Genomic DNA, 21,980 nt, shown 5'->3' on the forward strand with positions numbered 1-21,980 from the left:
GCTGCGTCCTCATTTGTCCGACGGTTTCCTCCTCCTCGTCTTCAGCAGGAGAGAGGTCGTCGACGAGGTTCGTCTGGGTGGAAGGCCCCGCGGCGGTTTGCGCGGGGGTTTTCGGCTGGAGGCGTTCGATGTCGGCCGTGGATTGTTCGGAGAGCTCCGCTGCTCGTGCGGTCTCTACGGCTTGCACCAAGGTGATTTTGTGGTTCCGGAGCATGCGGCTGCGCAAATGCACGTCGCGGACCCCGCATACAAACTGCTCCACGAGGTTCTCCTCCAGGTCTGCAAAATCGCACTGGGTGGCCACTGTGTGCAAAACCTCTAGAAACTGACTGATGGATTCGTTGGGCTTCTGCACTCGGCGGCGGAAGGTGAAGCGGCGTGCGATCAGAGAGGGTGAGGGAGCGTAGTGGTTCCTCAGCCTGGACATCAGCTCGTCCCACCCAAGTTTGTAGGCTGGCCTCGGGGCGGCCAGGGCTCTCGCAGAGGCGAACATGGAAGGCTCACAGCAGGACAAGAAGAAGCTGCATTTCTCCTTGTCGGTCTGTGCCTGGTTCTTCGATGCGATTAAGTAGCACTCGAAACGCTCCATGAAGCCGTCCCATGATTCTCCGGCGGATCCGAATGGCGCGAAATGAGGAAGCGCTGATGCCATCGTGGTGTGGAGCCAGAGAGGGGGAGGAAGAGGGCGGAGAAAATTTTGCGTTCGCTGCCGGAGTTCTCAGCCTGAGGATAGCGTTCGTGCTGGTTCAGACGCGGTGGCAGCTGGCTTGTTCTTCTCCGTGGTCGCGGGAATCGGAATCCCATTCTCGTCGCCAGTTTTGCATCTTGGAGCGACGGGAAAGGACGCGACAAGCGGGTATGCAAACAGCAACCTTTATTGAGAACAGAGTGACTACGATTCAACGTGGCATGGTTCGCGCCAAAGATTTATACCTCCGGGTTTGAACGAGGAGCCAATGGGGCGTCGAGTAGCTCGACCAATCAGGGCTGAGGATTGAACCGGCTCCGCCCGGGAACCAATCAGAAGGGGGTCCTTTATTCCCGCGCTTGTATTTCCCGCGCTAGTATTCAACAGTTCCCTTACGCAGCTCTTACACAGGAGCTGCCAATCATCCTCGGCCAGAGAGAGGCCGCTGCCGCAGGTGAAGAGGAAGGGATCCAGCGGGACGGCCACTCTGAGAGGAAAGAAGGGTCTCCGGAGACTCAAGGGACCTCATGAAGGGGCGTCTGCACATCCCCAGAGCCGGAAGGCTTGAAGGGGAGGAACTGGGTCCGGCTCAACTGGAGCAAACGGCAGACTTTGCCCCCCATCCCTTAATTTGGGCAGCTGCCACCTCTTCATTCCTCCCTCAAGGCAGAGGAAGTCCCTCCTTCTCCAGATGTTGCTGCCTACAGTTCTGGGAGTGAAGAAGGGTCCAGTTGTCCCAATCACCCCTCTCCCCATCTGCAACTTCCCAATAAACCCCACCGCGAGATCGGACATGGGGGAGGGGAGGTTCGGGAACCCCCGGGACTCAGCACAGCCGCCGCCCACAAAGGCAGAGGAGGAAAGGGGGCTTCTGGCCTTGGCCGCAGCTCCCCTCGTCCCTTCCTCCATTCGCTTCTCAGCGAGCAGCTGCCGGGCAGAACGAGCGCAGCAGCGGGCGAGAGAAGAGCGGATTCCTCCCAGGCGGCTGCAGGATCGGGGTGCGCGGGCGGTCTGCGCCTCTTCTCTCCAGATCCAGGTCGGGGCTCCCATTGCAGAGCCTGCGGGGGGGGGGGCGGAGAGGAAGGGGCCCATGGATCCACGGCGGGCGGTGCGCCGGGATGTGGCGGAAGGGCACTGGGTCCGCTGGGGGCTGCAGCCAGTTGGGAGAGGCGACGTTGTCCGAGGGTGGGATGCGACGGTCCCTGATTGAGTCTCTCGATCCCTCGGATGGAACCTCCGTCTCTTCCAGGTCTCCGTCTGGGAAATCTTCCTTTCCCCACGAAAGAACAAGGTGGGGCTCTGAATTGACAAACTGGCTTTTTTGGACTGTCAGAGCAGCTTTGGGGGCGGGGTCCTCTGTCAACTCCCCCAACCCAAAAATCCCTCGGCCTCTGAAGGCAGGAAAAAGGAGCAACAGATGGAAGCTCAGCAAAGTGAGATCCACCCGAGAAGCCAGGAGAAATTCCCTGACAGGTGAAAAACTATTAATAAGTGGGACAGTTTGCATCCTGGAAGTTGTGGCTGCTCTATTGAAGGACGTTTCAAGAAGAGATTGGAGAAGTATTTGCCTGAAATCTCCAGCTTGAGAAGCAGGTTGGTCTTGAGAACCTCCAAGGTCCCTTCCAACTCTGTTGCTTTGTTATTCTGATTCTATCCAAACATGAATTCAGAAACTGGTCAACAGAATTGCTTATTAAAAACAATCTTAAGCACCTCTGAAAATTTACCAAGTGTCAAATATCAACAAGAAATCATTTTATAAAAGTTCTCTTTTAGGTTGTAGTTCAGTATAAATTTTAATGTAGACCACATATTTTCCCATTGCTCCAATATTATGACCAAAAGTATAACCAATCCAGTGAATCAGGCTACATTTAACATATTCACTGTTAGTGGATTCACCATCTACTTCTTTTTAGCTTCTTCTTATTTTATTCTTCCTCTTCTGATTGGAATTGCATTTGGATTTTGTTTGTTATATTGTCATCTAGAGTCATTCTGGAATCTGTCAGAATCTAAATGGAATAAACAAAAAAATGATGATTTTCTTTACTTAGGTACTAGATGATCAACTATTAAAAAGGTAATCTTTTAAATTAAAATTGTTTGGGGGTAGATAAATAGACAAACCAATTTTGGGTGTGTTTATGAGGCTGCCTGAATCAAGATGGATTAAAATAAGGACTTTTTAAGTGTCTGTCTGGAAAGGGATTCAAATGAATCTCACTGGGCTGATTTGTCACATTTTGAAATAAACCTCTCAAGTAGGAAAGAAGCATGACAGTAGGAAGGCCACAGTTGTCCAGAGGCACATCATAAGCCAAACTAGTTATTATTGAGGACAGCAATATAACTTTGCATTGTATTTCTCATTCACCAGGCTGTTTCCAAGGTGACAGAAAACTTCTTGGGGAAAAAAGAGGGAGGAAGAAATCCCCAGGGCTTCCAAAATTATAGGGGAAAGTTGTGACACCTGCTACATTTCCTCTGCAGAGCTAAAAGTCAGCCTGTAAACAAGAACTTTCTTCCAAAGACACAGAACACTCTCCCTCCCTCTGTATATGTGTGGTTTTTGTTTAACTACACAAAGTTCTGATGACAAGTTTTGACTGAGCCTGATTGTGTTCTTGGAGAATGGCCACACTATTGCATCAGCTGTTTTGTGACAATGCCCTTGAGCATAAACTTTCAAAGTAAAGTAAATTTATTCTGCTCCCTGAAATAACAGAGAGCTATTTCAGATCTGTGACATGCTTGGGCATTAACTGGCCCCTGGGATTTTCTCTTTAACTACTGTACCAACAATAGGTCAGATTTCTTTTTCTTCAGCCACAGGTGCTGTGTATTCCCTCTGGGGCAAATTTCATGGATGGAGATCCCAAACCCCTCAATTCTAATGACGGATTTAATTCAATCTCTGCCCCTATTATTATGAGCCATGTGGGGATTATTTCCCTTTCATTTCCCTCCAGAGAAACAGCCAACAAACTTTGAGTGCAAAAACTAATTGGAGAATTATGGTAAAAGTTTCTGCTCTGCTCTTTGGACAAATCCTCCAGGGGAGACTGTGCAGAGATCCAGGGAGTTGGGAGCAGCTTCTCATCCCACTAACTCTGAATGGAAACTTTTTCTGCTGGAAAAAAGCTTTTTGGCTTCAGGCAAAAAGTGTCTAAGAGTAATTTCAGACTTTGTACTCCCCCTCCCTCAAAGATCAGGGCTGCCTGGTTCCCTTCCCATCAAAGCATCTCCATGACAACCATGAAGGATGAGGCCAAAAGCAGAAACTGCTTCTCCCTTTTTGCAGCTTGTGGAAACCTGCAACCGTCTGAATGCTTGGATCAAAAAATGGCTATTTCATTGCCTCTTGGCTTTACTTTCCCCGTTGCTGTTATTAAATCAGTAAAAGGCCAATTATAGCTTCTCAATGCACTGAGATATGTTTTAGAAAAGAGAAATAGACACACAAAATCTTTCTTCTGAAGAAAGCTTTGTACATATCACCCCAACCCCAATTTAGGTTCCTTGAAACATATTAAATTAAATAGCTTAAATTACATTCCTAACAAATAATCCCAGAAGAGTCAAGTATTCTGTTTTACCTTTATTATGATAGATTGTGCATATCCTCACACAAAGGAAACCCACTTTTTGCCTTGTGGCCCCATCATGCGCATTGTGCTCAGAGAATGACGCTGTGTTACGTCGCTTGTTTTAAGCACCTTTAACTTACCTCAGTTCACCTCCTGGCTCATGGTGTCTCAACCTTGACAACTTCAAGATGGCTGGACTTCAACTCCCAGAATCCCACAGCCAGCACAGATTAAGGACTGCAGAATTCTGGGAGTTGAAGTTCACCAATCTTAAAGATGCCAAGATAGAGAAATTCTGCTCTACATAGAAGTCAGCACTACCAAAGTAGAGTGTGTGTGTGTGTGTGTGTGTGTGTGTGTGTGTGTGTGTGCGCGCGCATCTGTGTGTGTTTGTGTTTGTGTGCAGGAAACCCATCAATGTTCTTTCTCAATCCCTTCGGCACTCTAGAGAGGGAAGGTTCAGAAACGGAAAGTTTTCTTGCATGGAATGAGGTTGAAGGAGCAAAATGGGGGCATAAGCAGAGGTTTGAGGCAGCTGTTTCAACCCCTCTGAACGACCTTCAAAACTTTTAGACTGCAACGGAAATTGTGTACTGTGCCGTCAACTCCCATTTACTCCCATGTTTCTTAAGTTTAGCTGTCTGGGGAATTCTGGGAGTTGAAGTCCACCCATCTGAAAGTCTCCAGGTTTAAGAAACACTGGTTTACGCTGATTCTGCCCTGAAACTGGCTTTCCCATCTCTCCTAAACTTTCTTCCCTGATGAAGGAGACTTCGGTTTTTCTACTGATTGTTAAGAGGCTTTTGAGCTTCTCCTTGCAGGGTTTTCCAGCTCAGTTTCTGCCCTGCTCTGCTTCACGTGGAGTAAGTAAATACACTACAAGCCATCCTTGTGCAGAAGCTACCTGATTGGAGAGGGAATACTGCAAGAACAACTGGAAATGCATCATAGGAACAATAGAGATGAATGTAATACAGGAAACAACTGCAATAGAGAGGAATGTTAGAGCTGCATAGAAGGTAGACATAACACCTGTAACATCTTCCCCTTTTCAGGTTAACCAAACAACATTGTGAAATTTCAGATGAGAACCAGCACCAACACATCCTACAGGTTAAGGCTCTGCCCTCTGCCAGAGAAAATGGGGCATGTGGGTCCACATACCCCCCATCCCCAAGCTCTGTTTTTGCTGGTCCTTTGCTGTTTCCAGCCCGCACCCGCCAGGCAAGATCTAAGTACTCTGTGGGCTGTATCCGGCCTGCAGGCCTTGAGTTTGACACACACCCTGTCCTAATGGTAGTTCCAGTAGGCAGGAAGAAGTTCAATTTCCCAGAAGTCTGAATAAAAATCCACTGATATTCAGGTCCTCTTTTCCTGCTGTTGGGAGAAACGTCCATCTGGGTTCAGTTGCAAGTGGGGAAAAAGAGACTGGAAACATGGAGGCCGCTTGGAAAGATGTTTTTTAATGGTGGACAGGATCACCTGCCCTGATGATGTTGGGTGAAGAAGGAAAAAGGGAAGAGAGGCTGAGGCTGCCTGAGTTTTATACCCTCTCTGGGCCTTTGAATCTGAGCTTGCATTCCGATTGGTTGTCAGGCTCCCATGGGGCCATGCAGGGGCAACTCTGAAAGCTGTCCTGAGTCCCAAGCTTGGTTGAGCCTTGCTGGGTGGTGATGTAATGAAAGGGCTTTGCGCAATTCCTACTTTGGCTCTGCCTGAAGGAGGTAGATCTTTGTTATGTAGAATAGACTGACTCAGGGCTTAATGGCCCATTGAGAAAGGTGAGGGGGCAGGGAGCTGCTTTGTCTTTAAAACAGGTTTCTCCTTTTCTCATCCGAGAAATATAATATTCTGCCTTTTTAATATTTCCTAATATATTTCATTTTTCTAGGAAAGGGGTGTGGTGTGTCCCCAGGGACCGTGGGTAGCCAGAAGAACTGAGGTGGAGACGGGAATAAAGGCTAACAAATTTTTGTTCCCTAACAAATACAGGCTAACTTTCAGAACCGGCTTTAAGACAGGAATGTGCGCTGCTCATTTGGACAGCTCCCTTTTTATATAGGAGCTGTCAAACGACCAGCCAATAAGGTGTCGAGTGCTTCCTGCTTGAATTCTTTATTTCAATGCATGCTCAGAACGTGACACTCCTCCCCCCTAAGCTCGCGCATGGGTAGTCTTGTAAATACGCTGACCGCCGCCTGACTCGGCCGGACGTGTGAGGCCCTTCGGTGCTGCCTGGAGGATCTGGATGCCCTGCCAAGGACCCTTCTTCGTAGGATGGCGATCGCTCGGGTCTTCGATGTGCCAAGGACAGTGCCAGCCCACCAGGTAAGTCGCAGCTTCGGTCTGGGGCACGGGCTGTCTGTTGTCTCACGGCTTCCTCGCTTCTGGGCCCCGCGTCGCTTGCTTGCAGGTGTGAATCTGCTGGCGGCTGCAGGTCGGTTGGCGGCTGGTGTCTGCCCCGCAGCTGGTCGCAGTGGCGCCTGCAAGTTCTGCCATCGTTGAGTCTGACCCTGTAGGAGCAGGGCCCGGTCTGGTCAACCACAATGCCCGGTAGCCACAAGGGATGCCCTCCATAATTCCGGGCATACACTGCCTCCCCCTGGGTGAAGGATCGGTTACCCCCACGGGAGTCTAATGGGGTTGGGGCGGTGTAGGCTGGGTGGAGGCAGTCAAGGGTCGTTCGCAACCAGCGACCCATGAGCAGCTCCGCTGGGCTGGTATTGGATTCCGGGGAGGGTGTTGAATGGTGGGCAAGGAGGAAAGCATCTATGTGTTGCTGCCAAGGAAGGTGATCCATTTTGGCGAGGACTTCTTTGATGGAGCTCACAGCGCACTCCGCCAAACCATTACTAGCTGGATGGAAGGGGGAGGTGAGAGCATGTCGGATACTCTGGGAAGCCAGAAACGCCTCAAAGGTGGCGGACGTTAACTGTGGTCCGTTATCGGACACCAGCACGTCGGGAAGGCCGTGAGTGGCAAAGAGGTGGTGGAGGGTCGCGACGAGTGCGTCGGCAGTAGTGGATGGCATGTGGACGACCTCAACCCATTTAGAGAAGGTGTCCACAGCAATGAAAAACATGCGGCCCTGAATGGGGCCCGCGAAGTCGATGTGCACCCAGGACCAGGGTGAAGAGGGCGGTTCCCAAGTACGGGGCTCGGCTTTAGGAGGCAAAACCTGTCCTGGTCAAGTTTAGGCCACCATACATAACTACGGCCCAGGGCCTTCATCCGGATGATGCCGGGGTGGGCATGATGTAGTTGCTGCAGTACGGTAGTCCTCAGTGAGGCCGGCACCACTACTCGGTGGCCCCAGAGCAGGCAGCCGCGCTGAACGGACAGCTCAGCCAGGCGGGACTTGAAAGGCAGGAAAGCAGGATCCACGGGGTCTTTTGGCCACCCTCGCCTAACCCAGTCTAGCACCCGGGAAATTACCTGATCCCTTGCGGACAACCGGGCGATGTCGGTGGCAGAAGTTGGCAATTTGAGGTCGTCAATCAGGAATACTGGGGCGACAGCAGCAGGGTCTTCGGGGGCCTCCGGCAGGGGGCAACAGCTGAGTGCATCGGCATGAGCGATCTGCTTCCCCAGGTGATGGTTCAGTTGGTACTCATAGGATGCAAGGAAAACAAACCAGCGGGTCATCCGTGGAGAGAGAACTTGCAGGGCAGGGCGGTCGCCGGCCAGCAACCTGAGTAGCGGCTTGTGGTCGGTGACAATCAAAAAGGGTCGGCCGTATAAGTAATGGTGAAAACACCATACCCCGGCTACAATGGCAAGAGCGTCCTTATTGATTTGGGCGTAATTGCGTTCGGAGGCAGATGGGTATGGGAGAAAAAGGCTATGGGCACCTCCGCCCCACTGGGTAGCTGATGGCAGAGGACAGCGCCTACCCCGTAGGGTGAAGCGTCGCAAGCGAGCACGAGGGGCAAGTGCTCACTATATTGGACGAGGACATCATTGGAGACGAGGAGGTGTTTAACTGCCAGGAATGCAGAGGCTTCCCGGCGGCCCCAGACCCAAGCCACGCCTGAGTCACGGAGGCGGTGAAGTGGCTCAGCTACAGATGCCTTATGTGGCAGGAAAACAGCATAGAAGTTTAGTAGGCCTAAAAAGGCCTGTAATTCAGCTCTATTGGTAGGTGCAGGGGCTTCCACAATAGCCTTGGTCTTGGCAGCTGTAGGGTGGATGCCGCGGCCATCGATGAGGAAGCCTAGGAATTCTATCTGGGGAACTGCTATCTGGCACTTGTCCCTTTTCACTTTGAGGCCGACTTGTTGGAGTTTGCGGAGAACCTCCCGCAGGCGGGCCATGAGTTCCTCCAGAGAGGTTGCAGAGACGAGGACGTCGTCAAAATAGGGGACGATGCCTCGGAGTCCTTGGAGCAGCCTCTCCATCAAGCTTTGAAAGAGTCCTGGGGCGATGCTGACCCCAAATTGTAGCCTGCGGCATCTGAACGCACCCTGGTGCGTGACGATGGTCTGTGCTTTGGCTGCCTCATCGTCCACGACTAGTTGTTGGTAGGCCTGGGCGAGGTCGAGCTTTGTGAAGATGGACCCCTCGCCCAAGGTGTGGAGAAGGTGCTGAACCACTGGCACCGGGTACGCGTTGGAGGGCAGTGCGCGGTTGATGGAGCAGCGGTAGTCTGCGCAAATCCTCACACTGCCATCTGGCTTGATTGGCAACACGATGGGTGTTTCCCATCGTGCATGGTCCACCAGCTCCAGGACGCCTTGAGCCACGAGCTTATCTAGCTCAGCGTCTACTTTCGGCTTGAGTGCGATGGGTACTCGGCGTGGTTTCATTCGCACCGGTTGCACGGATGGGTCAAGGTTGAATGACATGGGCGTGCCAGTGTATTTGCCAAGGGTGCCATCAAACACGGTAGGGAACTCGTTGACTAGGCAGTCTAAGGCCGACATGCCTACGTGGTTGATGCTGCTGATATGAAGGCCGAGGGACTGGAACCAGTCGAGGCCAAGAAGGCTGGGCAACTGGCCTTCGACTATGATGAGGGGTAGCCGGCCATTGAACCCTTTAAACTGCACTCTGACCTTGCGGGTGCCGATCACCGGAATCAGGTTGCCCTGATAGTCTCGTAATGTCAGGTTACAGTCTTGTAGTTGGCGCTTTGACAGCTGAGGCAAAAGGCGTTTAATCGTGCTCCAGGACACAATGGACGTAGCGGAGCCGGTGTCCAGCTCCATCTCACAGGGCCTCCCTTCAATATTGACAGTCAGCTGAATCTTTTTCTGCAGATTGTGGCAGGAGAGGCCCTGATTTGCGTTTCGGAGGATGGCATGGCAGTCCATCCTAGGTTTCTTCGGGCCTTCCGTCCGGTTCCGCGGTTGACGGGACCGATCGGCCTGAAATTCTGAGGAGGACATGGGCTGCGCGGCTCGGCACACCCAAGTGATGTGGCCCTTTCTACCACACTGCTGGCAGAGGGCTTGCCTAAATCTGCACTCAGCTCTTTCGTGGTTGCCTCCGCAACCACTATATGCAGATTTAGGGTCGCCCTTCCGCCGTGTTACGCTCTTTTTGTTTGCCTCATAAAGGCGGTTGATGTCCTCCTCTTGCCCTTCGGCGTCCAATTCATCGCTCTCCGTATCTGGTAGACCGGCCGCTGTATTGAACGTATTGGCGGGCTGTGCAGTTGGAGTAGACCGGCTCTTCGCAATGGTAGCTAGGGATGCCGTGGCCATTTCAGCAGCCCGAACCTCATCGAACGCGGATTGAAAGGAGAGGTCTGCCTTCGTCAATAACTGCTTTTGTAGTTTGAGGTCTCTGAGGCCACACACCAGGCGGTCGAGGAGGGCCTCGTCGAGATCACGGAATTCGCAGTGGAGGGCGGCTGATCTTAGGGCGGCGACATAGGCACTGACTGACTCTCCCTTGGCTTGGCTGCGTTGATGGAATGCGTGTCGGCGGGCTATCTTGGAAGGAGACAGAGCGTAATGGCTCGTCAGCTTTGCCATCAAAACAGGCCATGGCACGGCCTTGATAGGCTAAGGGGCTGTGAGAGCCCTGGCGGTGTGGAAAACGTTCGTGCCGCATACTGACAGGAAAAATGCACATTTCCTTTCATCTGTCAGCTCGGTGAGGTCGTGAGCGACCAGGAAACATTCGAAATGGGCGGTATATGACTCCCACGTTTCAGAGCCGTAGTTGAATGGCGCGAAATTTAACGTGGCCATTCCTGTCAGTGAGGCGACGTCTCGTCGCGGCATGGTTAGAATAGAAGTGCGGTTCTAGTGACTCAGCGAGTGACTTCAGCTAGCTCGCACCTCAGTTTGGCGATCCCATCCTCGTCGCCAGTGGTGTGTCCCCAGGGACCATGGGTAGCCAGAAGAACTGAGGCGGAGACGTGAATAAAGGCTAACAAATTTTATTCCCTAACAAATACAGGCTAACTTTCAGAACCGGCTTTAAGACAGGAATGCGCGCTGCTCGTTTGGACAGCTCCCTTTTTATACAGGAGCTGTCAAACGACCAGCCAATCAGGTGTCGAGTGCTTCCCGCTTGAATTCTTTATTTCAACGCATGCTCAGAATGTGACAGGGTGGGTGATAACTTCCTATACTGCATAGTTGAACAAATCTATACTGATGAACTGCCAAGGATGTGACGGTGTCTCATGTGGCATCAGGGCTTCTTTTTGTTGCAAGCCTGCACATTCATTGCAAGTGGGACAATTGCTACAAAAGTCTTTGATTTCGCCTTCCATGTTAGGCCAGTAAAGAGTGTCATGAGCTTCTCTGTATCATGGCTCACCCCCAGTGTGGCTTGAGTGTATGCGCAATAGGATCTCTGCTCTCAGTGACTTTGGCACTATGACTCTTGCACCTTTGTACAGGATACCATTTTGTATGAGGATCTCATCTCTGAAGGACCAATATTCCCTCGTGATTGCAGGACCTGCCTCCTTCTCATCCGGCCACCCACTCAGAATGACCGTCTTCAGTGCCTGTAAGGCTGCATCAGTGTCTGTGTGCTGCCTGAGCTGACGTAGCTCCTGATTTGAGACATTTAAGCTAGTCTGCTTGATTGACGTCACCAAAGAAGGTTTGTTTCTGTTGCAACCAACAAACCGTCCGATGCCCATGCTCCCCTCCAGGGTGTCACTGATAGACATTTCACATTCTGGCTTGTAAACAACGTGGAATATAACTTCAGTTTGCTGCTATTAGGCTGAAGAGGTATCTCAGTGCCCGTTTCATTTTCTCATTTAAACTCCTGGCATCGCATTTTGCACCCGAGTCCAGCTGGCAGGGTTGGGCTATATTGTTAAACCTGAGATTTACAAACCATTTTTTGCCCTTAAGAGTTTACAGCACAAGTGTATTTTTCTAGGTAAACCACATGACTGGTAAAGAAGTGTATATCCTCAGGATCCAACATTTGTTCAATTGTGTGCAGCTTCCTCGCTTCCATTTTACTTGAGAGACACTTCCACAAAATGATTTGGTCTCCCACATGCTCTGCAGATGTTTTCATATGAAGGACAGTGCTCTTTCTCTCATCCATGCACACTGCCACAGTACTTGCATGATACTGGGTTGCTCCCAGGTGAATTGTGTAGATGAATTATGTGTTGGCACTTGGGGTGGGGGTTCTCTGTGCTTAGCTGTTGTTTGGAGGCTACATTGACACTGTCAATCTGTTTATCCTGCTCCAAAGCTTTCATCCATTTGTCAGTAAACTCTGCCAGATGACATACGTATCTCAATTGCTGCTTGTAAACTTAAATTATGTTCCCTCAAAAGGCAGCTATGTGTGCTTTCACTAGTGAACTATTTTATCATGAATAGTTCTGGGTATCACTAAGCCTCAGAGAGCCATATTCCCAGCTCCCAGCTTTTTATCTTAGCTGTGTGACAAAACTGTCTATCACTTCGCCTTCTTCTTGTTTACATCTGCCAAATGTATATCTTTCAAATATGACATTTTTTTTAATTATTTTTTTTAATTTTTTTTTTACCCAGACAACAATGGGAAAGGGAGAAGATGGGGAAAAAAAGAAAAAAAGGGGGGGAGGGGAAACCCATCTTCACATACAATATGTCGTTTGATCACAGGTGCATCCCTACTAAGTTTATACATCCCGTATCTCTCTGTTGTATATTTAATAAACACCACAATAAGCTAGGGTTTAAAAAAAATAAAAAAAAATAAAACAAGAAAAAAAAGAGTAGGGGTGGGGAGGCCAAAAAGGACAAAAAAAAGTCCAAAATGACTGAGCTAGACAAAATTCTAACAGGTACTGATGAAAAAGTAATTAAAAAACTATATGGATATTTATTGGAGTTTAAATTGCATGAAGAACAAGTTAAAGAAACTATGATTGCTTGGGGAAAATTTTTTAAGTATGGGATTGATTTAGAGAATTGGCAGAAATTGTGGTCTCAAAATTACAAAATGACAATGTCTACTGCATATAGAGAAAACTTGTATAAGATGTTTTACAGGTGGCATCTACCCCCGACCAGAATCGCAAGAATGTTCAAGAATAAATCAGAAAAGTGTTGGAAATGTCACCAGATACCTGGCTCATACTACCACATGTGGTGGACTTGCACTGAAGCCAAAAGATACTGGACTAAAATCCACATGTGGTTGGAGAAAATGATACACAAACAAATAGACTTTAAACCAGAGGTCTTTTTATTGGGAATTTTACCAGAAACCTACAACAAAGACTTAAAATATTTGATTGTAAATGTGTTAACAGCAGCCAGAATTGTATTTGCAAAAAACTGGAAAAATGAAACAATACCAAAAGAGGAAGAAGTTATCTGAAAAATAATGGACTGTGCTGAAATGAGTAAATTGACATTTGAAATTAGAGAGCAAGAGGATGAACAATTTTATAAGATATGGGACTTGTTTTATCAATGGCTAAGGGGAAAAAAACAAAATTTTGGAAATGAAAAATGATACACTTATGCCTTAGTTGGAAAAAGTAAATGATGATATAATTATGCTGTGAAATAATTCAACAATGATATAAGGAAGTACTAATATAAGGTCTGGTGATATAATGTATAAGGTTAAGAACTTACTATAATGATATTTCGCTGCTGATAAGGCAATTCTAATAGGGGAACAAATGAAAACTGGTATATATAGGCAGCGATGCCTTGTTGAACAATGAAGGAATAAGATCTCTGTTTGAAGGTATGAAATGCAAGGTTAACAATGAATAGAAGTATACTCTCTGGGGGAAAACAATGCTAATGTTAACTGAATATATATTGTAGAAGGAAAATGAGGCCTTTAGTTACATTAGAGGAAATATCTGAGATGGTAAATATTATTTGAAGATGTAGATGTTAAAACAACTGTAACCAAACGACATGCTGCATGTGATGATGGTTTTTTTTTTCCTTCCTTTTTGGACTTTTTTTTGTCCTTTTTGGCCAAATATGACATTTTTAGGGGGTCTGAAAAAGACTTCTAAGGCATCTAGGATGGCTTTAGTGTCCCATTTCTGCTCCTCTGTAAGGGTTAAATTGTGCTTCTAAACATGGAGACACTCGCTGCCCATCGGCCTCCTCAGTGTGGCTGCTTGCACTGCTGCCGGGTTCTCCATTCAGCTTGTGGCCCAGGAGTGACCCCCAAACTCTGCTCGGAAGTTCCCCTAGTTGCTGTTGCAGCCTCCACTCCCACTCATGGCCTCAGGCAGGGGAGGCTGTTAGCAGCTGCCATGAGGCAGGTTTTCCTGCTTCAAGTGCTCGGCTTCCAGAAAGTGCCAGACTGGCATTCGTCAAAGGTGGAGAAAGAGCGCAGGTTCAGATCCTGCTTCTTCTGACACCATGTTTCAAGTAGAGAAAGTAAAGGCAACACAAGCCATCACTGTGCAGAAGCCATCTTGTTAGAGACTCATACAAGAAGAATAGGAAATGTGTCATAGGAACAATAAAGAAGAACCCTAGAGTGGCAATGTGATATAGGAAACAGGTGCAATAGAGATGAATGATAGAGCTGCATGGAAGGTAGACATAACACCTGTAACACTAGTCTTATCACAATGGATCCAAATAAAACAGGAACAGAGAGACTCCTAATTAAGTCTTCAAAGCACTTGGATAGGGTGACCAGACGTCCCGCATCTGGCAGGACAGACACGCCTTTTCATAATTTTTCCCGCATCCCGGGCCGTTCTCACAAAAACCCGCTTTATTTTGGCGCTCGCAGCTCGCTCGCTCCCCCGCCCATCCTCTGCCACTTGCATGGGCTTGGTACTGTAGCATGTGAGCGGGCGGATGGGCGGGGACCGAGTGAGCCGCTCATTCATTCCCCCACCCATCCGCTGCCGCTCGCATGGGCTGGGTAACCTAGTTAGAACTTATTTGGAGTCTGGCAGCACGTGGCTGTATCGTCGGAATGGCGCAAGGACAGGTTGGTTTTTGCTCTTTCTCCTTCACACATTTGCCCACATTCCTCTTCTTTCTTTGCAGGCATTCCAGGCATGTGTGGCAGTAAATTTAGCTTTTTAATCTTTCACATGCGTAAAAGGTCTGAGGGAGAGCTCATTGTCCGTGGGAAAAACTTCGGGGCAAATTCTGTTTACGCGGTGGTCTCGAGATGCGCAGAAGTAGGGAAGGGAGGGAGGGCAGCGCTAATGGATGCTCTTTCTCCGTCGCGATCTCCACTTTTGATCTGTGACCACGGGCCGTTCCTATTGGCCGTTTCCCTTGTGATGTCTGTATCAGGCACCGGGCTTAGTTTCCGTATCTTAAGAGTGACCGGAGTTTGCGGGGTTTCTTGTATGCTGCAAGGAGAGGCAGAAGCCAAGAAGAGCCGGGCCTGCCTTCTCGCTACCCCCGCTCCGCCCCGATCACCGGGGATGGGGACAGCTCTCCACTATACTCGTGGCCAAACTGGACAGGGGGGGGGAGCTGTTCCCACCAGCCGAAGTCAGAACCATGCTGTGACCAAAGTTTGGAGACAAATGGTTTTGTGTGTGTGTGTGTGTGTGTGTGTGTGTGTGTGTGTGTGTGTGTGTGTTTGATTTAGCGAGGGATCCGGTAAGGGAACTGCGCCTATTTAGAAAAGGTACATTATTGCAAACATGATCAGTCGAAGATAAGTATGGGGACAGGTTGGGTGGTAGAGAGAAAGTGATAAAAGAGTGGGAGAGAGGAAGAAAAAAGAGGGGAGAGAGACAGAAAGAGACAGAGAAGGAGAGAGAACGTGACAGAAGAGTGGGAAAGAAGGAGAAAGAAAGAAAAAGAGAAAGAGGGTAAGAATGAGAGAGAGAGAGACAAAGAGGAGAGAGAAGGGAGAAGGAGAGAGAAAGTGATAGAAGAATGGAAAAGAAGGAGAGAGAAAGAGAAGAGAGACAAAGAGAAAGAGGATGAGAGACAGAAAGAGACAAAGAGGAGAGAGAAGAGAGAAAGAAAGAATAAGTGAAGGAAGAATGGAAAAGAAGGAGAAAGAGAAGAGAGACAAAGAGAAAGAGGATGAGAGAGACAGAGAGAGAAGAGAGGAAGAGGAAAGAGTAGGAGAGAACATCTCATTTCAACCCTGAGGTGCAAATATTCTCTTTGATTGGTAATTTTATTTGCCCATTTACTATCAAATACTCTCATTTCTCCTTAAGTTCATGAAAAATTCCCTTCTTTTTATTGAATTTATCACAATACCTTGAGAACAACTTTTTCAGCATAGCTTTACAGCTATTTAAAATATATAGTAATTTAGGTCAGGTTTTCAGAACATTAGTCTATTTATAAGTCAATGGTTGCGACCATTTTTCACACTTAGCGACCGTTGCAGCATCCTCATGGTCACGTGATCAAAATTTTGTTTGGCAACAGATTCGTATTTATGCTGGTTTCAGTGTCCTGGGGTGACCTTTTGACAAAATATAAATTTTTTAATCAAGCCCCCCACCCCGGTCAATGGTGTCCCTCTTTACCAATCTGAAAATCTGGTCACTTTACACTTGGAGGGTTTTTGGAGTGAAAAAACTAGGAATGTCAAGTAGGTCCCCCCCACCAAGTGCCTCTACACCACCAAAGAAAGGGAGACCAGGTGCCCCCAAACCATTTTCTGCGTGGGCATGGCAAGAAATAAAGTTGCTCCATCCATAATGCTGTGGACACCTCTACAAGCTTAGCTGCAAACCTCCCAGCCCAAGATTCAGTTAATAAACTAAGAGACTTCAAAATATGAAGGATCTCAATGTCTTTTATGAACATGGAATAACAACATAGAAAGGTTATTGGGGGGGGAGATAAAAATGTCTACCCACTCTATATCTTTCTCCCCACTGACCCAACCATACAGTCCAGAGGCTTTCAGCTACCAGATATTGCTAGAAAAGATGGGAAATGAAATTTCATGAAGCACAAGCAATGTTAAAATCAGCCCCAATTTAGGATTCATATATGGAGTTCTGATATAAAAGAAAACCACCCAGAGGCCCTGCTCTTAACATTAGGCAGGGTTCAAGAGTTTTAATTACTTCCTTGGCATTAGAAGACGGGCAGCACGGGGAAGAAGGCGGGGCTTAGCAGTGAGAAGATGGACTTTCAGGCACTTCCTGAATGACCACCTATACCGGAGTCTTTTTTGGAGGATTCTTTTGAATCTAAGCTGTCCCGAAGAGACGGTGACGTGGCAGGAACTCCATGGTCCCAGAGGTATCCGCAAAATCTCTGGGAACCTAAGGAAAGCCTTCCTAATCCAGTGGCTTCCGGATCGGCTAAACAATGCCGACAGCAACTGCGAAGACCCAGAGAGAGAGCAGAATATGAGCAGGTCGTTTGATGTGAGTCTTAAATCTTTTTTTTTGTTGGAAAGAGAGCACCCTAAATTTGGAAACTTAGTTTAAAATAAGGCTGAGAAGTGAGAAAAGCGGCGGAGATAAATGTTTGCCATTTGGAAGTTTATTTTTCTGTTCCTTTTTTCTAATTCCTAAGCCGGGCTGGACTTTCTTGTAATTTGAATCGGCTTTTTGCATTCCTTCTCTTTGTTGTCGACACCTTTAACTTTGAATTTATTGGGGCACTAAATCTTAAATTTAAAGTGCTTTGAAGATTGGTTTTTTTTTCCTTTGGCTTGCTTTTCTTTGTTGCCTTTTAGCCCTTTTGAGGTTTGTCTTTTTTTTTACAATTAGTAATTAACAAACGGAATGGACTAAAACAAGCTGTAAATTACAAACTACAAGCCAACACTGCCATCTTGTGGACTTGAACTTTGTTATCAAAATCCCCCCTGTAATGCACTTGATTTACGTGTTTACGCAGCTGGCAAACTGAGATAAAACAGCAAAGCTGACCGTGACCTTGAAGAGACTCTTATCATAGGGGGGGAGAAAAAGAGTCCGGGAAAAATCATTTGTTTTAGTTTGTTGGCATCCTCTCATCTCCCAACACCATTCTCATATTACCGGCTGTGGAGATATCGACACCAAGTTTTTCTTTTTTGATCATCACCGACCTTTTGATCTTTTACATATTTTTTTTTCTTTTTTGTTTTGATTTTTTTTTAACCTCTGGATCACCTCTTGACTATCTACATTTTTTCTGCTTCTTTCTTTTCTCACTTGTAACTGAAGTACCCCTTCTCCCCTTTTTGGAGGGAGGGTATTTTCCTTTTTTTTATTATTACTATTTCATACTCTCTTATATATATATATTTTACTGCACTCTACTGTATTTCATCCTTGAAACAAACAAAAAAAAAAAACCTTCCTCTTCTTTCCTTCCTTTTCTTTACCTTTTTTCTTTTCCTTCCTTTTTCCCCTCCCCCCTTATCTTATCTCTCCTACCTCTCCTCTGTGTACTCTACGTACTTAATCCACCATACTTATAACCCCCCACCCTCTAATACTAATTGGCTATGAGTAGAAAAGCAGTTGCCCCTGGCTTCACATCAACCCCTGCCCCCTCACCTGCGGGAGGCCAGAGGACAACACAGATGACGTCTCATCAGGAAAAAGAGAAGGAAGCCAACTTTGAAACACTTATACAAATGATGCAGAAAATGCAAGCAGGAAACGATACCCTTGTAAAAAAAATGGAGGCAATGGAACAACAAAATTTAAGTATTGTTCAAAAGGTTAATAATATGGAAGGAAAAGTAGAAAGTATACACAACTGGATGCTGAAATATGAAAATAGGATTCAAAAAATTGAAAATAAGATTCAAGAAGGAGAGAAGAAAACTGAAAAGCTAGAGATTAGACTAAGTGATGTAGAAAGAGAGAGCAGTGGAATATTAAGATGGGAGATGGACAGGTCTGAATTCTTTTTAAGATTTCAAAATATAGAAGAAGAAAAAGGAGAGGACTTAGTCCAGATAATTTCAAATATTTTGATAGATGTTCTGGGGATGTCTCAGGACCAAATAAAAGAAACAATTGATGAGACTTTTAGAGTATACACAAGGTATGCAATGAGAAATGCTCTTCCAAGGGAAGTGCATGTAAGATTTATTAAGAAAACAATTAAATCACAAATCCTACAGAAAATGAGAGACAGAAAATTAGAATATAAAGGAAAGGAGATTGTAGTACTTAAACAAATCCCAAGAGAGGTGAGAGAGAGGAGAAGAGAATATCAATTTCTGACCAAAGTATTGATAAAAAAAGGTGTTAACTACAGATGGCTCATACCGGAAGGTTTATTATGTACTTGGCAAGGACAAAGACACAGGATAGATACAATTGAGAAGGCAGAAGCTTTCTACGAAGAATACTTCAGAGAAACGGCGGAGAAAGCTGGTAAAGACGATGCAGTGATACAAATACTGGAACCACCTGTAACCGCGATCGAAAAAATAGAAGGAGCAGTAGGTGGAAGTGAGAAAGAAGGGGAGATAGGGAATGGGAGCTGCAAAGAAAAACGAGAACCTAGATCCACTAGAGCAATAAACCCTGTATATAAAGTATAAACATGGAAGAAAGAAAAATGATTACAATTAACATTAATGGACTCAATTCGGTAGCTAAAAGGAAGAAAGTATTTCATAAATTAGAGAAGTTACAACTTGACATAATTTGTCTGCAAGAAGTACATATCCAAAAGAAATATGAACATTTATTAACTCAACCAAAGCTTGGGAAAATGTTTTCATCATTGGCAAATTGTAAGAAAAGAGGAGTGGTCTTCTATATTAAAGGCAACATCCCAACAAAAGTAGTATACGCAGAGGAAGAGGGAAGAATTTTGATGGTGGAAATTATGGACACCAAAAAGACACTCCTAATTGGAATCTACGCCCCTAATGAAAAACAAGATGAATTCTACAAAAAACTACACAAAAAAGTTTTGGAACTAGACTATGCTGATATTTGTATGATGGGAGACTTTAATGGTATTGTGAATCCAAATATGGACTATAAAACACATAAAACAAAAAAATTAAACAGGAAGCCTCTGCCAAAATCCTTTTTTAGGATGACAGATGAACTAAATTTAAAAGATATATGGAGAGAAAGAAACGTTAAAAAAGAACAATATACCTTCTACTCAAATAGACATTCTTCACTCTCCAGAATAGATATGATATGGGTTTCAGCGGACCTGAGCTCCAACATAAAAGAAATTGAGATCGAAGCTAGCACCTGGGCGGACCATAATCCAATTTTAATTAAATGGAAAGGACAAAGGGTAAGATCTAGATGGACACTAAATAACACTATATTGAAAGAAAAAGAGTTTGTACAAAAAATGGAAAAAGAGTTAGTCCTTTTTTTTAAAGAAAATAGGAAAGAAGATACGTCGTTGCAGAACCTCTGGGACACAATGAAGGCTGTTATTAGAGGTTTGACAATAGACTATACAAGGAAGAGAAACTCCAAAAAAAGACAAATGCATAAAGCTTTAGACAATGACTATAAAATACTTGAAAGAGACCTACAGAGAGCACCACAAAAAAAAGATGTTAAAATAAAGATGGACATGATTAAACACAAAATGGACTTATTAGAAAAGGAAGAACTGGCACAAAAAATTAGAGGTGCCAAACAGAATTATTTTGAAAATGCGAACAAACCAGGCAGGTGGTTAGCATATAAGATGAAAAAAGAGAGAGAAACAAAGAAAATACTACAACTAAGAGACAAACAAGGAGAAATTCAATATGGAAATACCGAAAAGAAAAAAATTATACATGATTACTACGTTAAACTTTATGAACAAGAGAAGGTGGAGGAGGGACGAGTCAAAAAGTATCTACAAGATGCCAATCTCCCCCAGGTACCAGATGAAACTAGAACAATGTTAGAAAGTAAAATAACAATGATGGAGCTAACAGAGGCACTTAAAAAACAAAATAATGGGAGAGCCCCAGGACCAGATGGTCTACCCGTGGAATTCTACAGAACATTTGAAGAAATATTGACCCTCCCACTCCTACAAGTCATGAATGAAGTGATGACTGAGAACCAAATACCGAAGTCATGGTCAGAAGCGTATATCACATTACTACCCAAGGAAGAGACTGATTTAACACAAATCAAGAATTATAGACCAATCTCTTTATTAAACTCAGACTACAAGCTATTTGCATCTATACTAGCTGAGAGACTTAAAAAATACTTAAATGGCTTCATCCATTCAGATCAAAATGGCTTTTTACCTAAAAGACAAATCAAAGACAATATGAGAATAATTTTGAATACTTTGGAATACTATGAGGCCCATCCAGAAAAACAATTGGCACTGATGTTCCTCGATGCGCAGAAGGCCTTTGATAATGTGAATTGGCAGTTTATGTTTTTGCAACTGGAGCAGATGAACTTTGGCAAGAAATTCACTCAAAGTATACGAACGATATACCAGAAACAAGCAGCAAAGATAATGGTAAATGGAGAACTAACAGAACCGATTGAAATAAAGAGAGGTACAAGACAAGGCTGCCCACTATCTCCGCTACTTTTTGTCCTAACACTAGAGGTCTTAAACAGAAAGATTAGAGAAGAAGAAGAAATAAGAGGAATGAAAATTAAGAGAGAAGAGTATAAACTGCAAGCGTTCGCAGACGACTTAGTTTTCATTCTTGAAGATCCATTAGAAACTGCACCCAAATTGTTAGAAAGAATAGAGGAATATGGAGAAGTAGCAGGCTTGAAAATAAATAAAGATAAAACAAAGATTATGACAAAGAATATCCCAGCTACACAAAAGGTTCAGTTGTCAGAAATGTTGCAGATTCAAAACACAAGTAAAATTAAATATTTGGGGATACATTTATCACCTAGATGTAGCACTCTTAAAGAGGATAATTATACCAGATTAAAACGACAAATAGCAATCGATTTGGAGAAATGGGGAAACTTGCATTTATCAATGATGGGAAGAATTTCTACAATTAAAATGAACATTCTACCTAGAATTTTATATCTGTTTCAGACAATCCCAATTAGACTGGGTAAGGATTTTTTTCTAGACTTAAATAAAACAGTTTTGAAATTTATATGGCAAGGGAAAAAAGCTAGAATAAAGCTTAAATTACTACAAGATGTTAGATCAAGAGGAGGTTTTGCTCTACCCGATTGGGAGCTATACTATCAGGCAGCAAACCTGATGTGGATTAAGGAGTGGATATCATTAAAAAACTCTAGATTATTGAACGTAGAAGGTCATGATTTGCTGTTGGGATGGCATGCCTTCTTATGGTATAAGGGAACTAAACCGCATGGTTACTTTAGAAGACATTATATAAGGGAGGCGTTGTTGTTAAATTGG

General features: G+C 45.5%; 1 pseudogene across 1 annotated transcript in view; it reads left to right on the top strand.

The window, feature by feature from the left end:
- The first annotated feature begins 1,265 nt into the window (after positions 1 to 1,265).
- LOC148042493 (vomeronasal type-2 receptor 26-like) overlaps positions 1,266 to 21,980 on the top strand; it is a 38,813-nt pseudogene continuing 18,098 nt past the window's right edge. The window contains exon 1 of the transcript XR_015695160.1: positions 1,266 to 1,724. The product of XR_015695160.1 is annotated as a vomeronasal type-2 receptor 26-like (transcript). The remainder of the gene's footprint in view (positions 1,725 to 21,980) is intronic.

Source organism: Thamnophis sirtalis, unplaced genomic scaffold (genome assembly GCF_051295495.1).
Source record: "Thamnophis sirtalis isolate CommonGarterSnake01/CBP01778 unplaced genomic scaffold, rThaSir2_p1.2 scaffold_15, whole genome shotgun sequence".
Classification (NCBI taxonomy): Eukaryota; Metazoa; Chordata; class Lepidosauria; order Squamata; family Natricidae; genus Thamnophis; species Thamnophis sirtalis.